This window comes from Ictalurus punctatus, chromosome 14, assembly GCF_001660625.3.
Source record: "Ictalurus punctatus breed USDA103 chromosome 14, Coco_2.0, whole genome shotgun sequence".
NCBI classification, from domain to species: domain Eukaryota; kingdom Metazoa; phylum Chordata; class Actinopteri; order Siluriformes; family Ictaluridae; genus Ictalurus; species Ictalurus punctatus.
In genome coordinates, this window is record NC_030429.2 from 5378397 (window position 1) to 5382080 (window position 3684).

Genomic DNA, 3684 nt, shown 5'->3' on the forward strand with positions numbered 1-3684 from the left:
TGGCGGTTCAACATCGAGATGTTGTTCTCACCCACATGAAGAGCTTGGGGCTCAGGTTGAACCTCAGAAAAGTTATGCTTTCCCCAGTGCAGTGGACAACTTTTCTAGGGGTTATAAGGATTCTACTATGATGAGGGCGTTTCTATCCCCAACATGTGTAGGGTCAATCCTATCAACACTGAGAAAGATAAAGCTGGATCTCGGGAGACTATTGGTGCTTATGGGCCTAATGCACAGGAGACCGTTCAGTGGTGGCTGAGAAGTTGGGGGTTTCGTCCAAGGACGAAAGAGGTGATGTCCAAGGACGAAACCTCTGAGAATAATCAGTGTCACGCGGCAATGCCTACGTGCTCTGGGTCCCCGGTTTCTAGCCTTGGGTCACACTCTAGGGGTGTCTCCTTAGTGCAAGACGGTAATTACAGACACCTCCCTCACGGGCTGGAGCACGGTCTTAGACAGCTGTCCAGCTCACGGTCTCTGGTGCGGCTCCCATCTGGAGCGGCATATAAATTGCCTAGAAATGTGGGCCATATTTCTAGCACTGACATTCCTTCTTCCTCAATTGAGAGGTCACAACGTGTTTACAGACAACACACCGGTGGTCTCATATACTAACCACCAGGGAGGATTATGTCCGTGCCCCCTGTTCAGGCAGGTGCAACTAATTCTTCTCTGGGCAGAAGGAAAGTTTGTCAGTGAGTGCAATGTACATTCTGGGAATATTTGGACAGCTCGAATATGGTTCTCAGAGATAATATCCCTGCTAGATAGCACTACTTGGGAGATACCCATCTGCAGGGATTCACTGAAGACCCAGTGAACTTTGCAATAGCTACAGTCCTGGAGTTCTTACATGGACGTTTCTCAGCGGGGTGGGCTCCTTCTACAATCAGGGTTTACGTGGCCCCCATTTTGGCCAGCCACGACCCTGTTGATAGAGCCTCTGTGGGGCAACGTCCTCTAAGTTCGAGGTTCATGCGTGGTGTCAGGCGGCTGAGGCCCATCTGCAGGCCACGCATACCTTCCTGGGACCTTTCTGTGGTCCTGGAAGGTCTGTCAGGGGCCCCATTTGAGCCCTTAGAGTCAGTCCCTGAGAAGCTTCTGACTCTAAAGATAGCTCTTCTGCTGGCCCTGACATCTCTCCAGCGAGTAGGAGATCTACAAGCTCTCTCTGTTGCCCCTTCCTGACTTGACTTTGCCCTTGGATTAGCCAAGGCCTTCCTGTCTCCTAAGGTGCTTACATCGGCTGCCCACCCTGTGGTGTTGCAGTGCAGGCTTTCTGCCCTCCTCCATTCCCCACACTGGAAGAAGAGAGAATGCACCTGCTGTGTCCAGTAAGAGCTCTCTGTACTTACGTCCACCACTCCGGCCAGTGGTGTAAGTCGGAGCAGCTGCTGGTCTGCTTTGGCGGCGACAGTAGAGGGGATGCTGTGTCAAAGCAGCACATCTCTAATTGGATAGTGGAAGCAATCTCTATTGCTTATGAGGCGTGCGGTCTCGCTACACCTCTGGGCATAAGGGCCATTAGGGCAGTCGCCTCCGTGAAGGCTTTGTCCAAAGGGGTATCCTTACAGGATGTGTGTGCTGCTGCAGGGTGGTCTACGCCACACACATTAATTCGTTATTACAGCCTGGATTTTCATTCCACCCCGGGATCAAGTGTCTTGCAGTGACCCACTGGCTTGGCTCTTTTTGAACAGGCCCTACCCTAGGGTATTCTCATTCTCGTCTTCGCTTCAGATAATAGAGGCTGATGGCGCAGTTCACAGGTGCCATATTTATATCACGCGACGAGCTTAATTGCCATCCCCCATAGTGTTATGCTAAACCTAACGTCTCATTCCCTTCTCAGGGAACAGGGTTACATGCGTAAGCCACACTCTTCCTGTGTTTTTCCTTGGTCCAGTCTGAAAAAATCAAAAACCCACATAAAATTATCCATCCATCCATTTTTTGTACCACTTATCCTACACAGGGTCGCAGGTAGCCTGGAGCCTATCCCAGGGAACTTGGGGCACAGGGTGGCAGACACCCTGGACCATTCACACACTACAGATAATTTGGAAATGCCAGTTAGCCTACAACGCATGTCTTTGGACTGGGTGAGGAAACCGAGTACCAGTAGGTGAATTGGCTACACTAAATTGCCCCTAGATGTGAATGTGGATGTGCATGGTGCCCTGTGATGAACTGGCATGTATGGACTGTCCCACCTCCTGCCCAGTGTTCCCGGGATATGCTCCGGATCCACCACAGCCTTGGCCAGAATAAAATGGTTACGGAAGATGAATGAAAATGAATGAATGAAGTTCTTGATTAATTTTTATCATGTGTATATCTACTAAACTAAACTATCCAGGAGGAGGATATTTGTTTATTGTGGATTAATTATGCCAGTAATAACAGGAAATGGCCTACATGAAAGTAAATGAAGGAGTAAGTAAATGTCATTTGGAAATGCCCTAACATAGGTTGAATGGAGGTGCCCTCCCATGCAAAGTAAATTAAATAAGGCTTACCAGGAAGGAAAGTACCTGTTTGGCGAGACTCACCTGCTCGACGTAGTTGTGTTTACTGTAACAGACCGTAGCTTTGTTTACTGCTCCTCCTTCTCTTAATCCAGCTTGCATACCTTTAAGACTTCACATACATACCCAGGCTGTGTGTGAGTCAGTAGTTGTTACAAAACTAGATGCTTTTTATTACACCCACAAATGTAAACAAGGTTCACAGGGTTTAAAATGATAAAGAAGCCAAACAGGAGTAACATGACCACTTTATCATTACTACACATTGTGATTCGTTTGCATGATATATAAGAACAAGTCATACATAACTTAAATGACAAGACCAGAATGTAAACTGTTGGGTGAAAATAATTGAAATATCTTCAGGGAAGAGAAAATATTTCTGTCAGAATGTGTGGGAATGAACAAGTTGATAGCTTTGTTTTCTCTCAAATGCTGTATGCAGGGTTCAAGAGGTGTTTATTGTGTGCAATGCAAGATTTCATTTAGCACAGTTAAGGAGTCTTTTGATTGATTTTGATTGTCACATGTACATTACAGCACAGTCAAATTATTTTCTGCGCATATCCCAGCTTGTTAGGAAGTTGGGGTCAGAGCACAGAACACAGAACACAGTGTCAGCCATGATATAATGATTATAGCACCCCTGGAGCAGAGAGGGTTAACTCAAGGGCCCAACAGAGGGAGACCCAGAGCCTTAACCGTTGACCTCCAGTGCCCAGAGCAAATGCTTGTTAGTTTTTTGTACCTTTAGTTTGTGGAACATTATTAAGGCACATAATTTGACCTTAAGGATCAATGTTTTACCTTTGAGGATAAATTAACAATGTTTGTTCGTTGAGGAACAAAATGTACAGACTTATTTTCTTTGATAGTATTTTATACATTTTAATTAAAATGTCAAAAAGCTCATAATGCCAAGTTGTGTAGACTGTAGTGTGTGAGACAGGTATGAATAGACCTATATTAAGCCTTGGTCAGAGCCTTTCAGAACAACGCAGCATTTCAAACTGTGACACTGTGGCATTTAATGCTTAGTGGAATGCACTGAGCCCCCATTTTGGCCAGCCACGCCCCTGTTGATGGAGCCTCTGTGGGGCAACGTCCTCTAAGTTCGAGGTTCATGCGTGGTGTCAGGCGGCTGAGGCCCATCTGC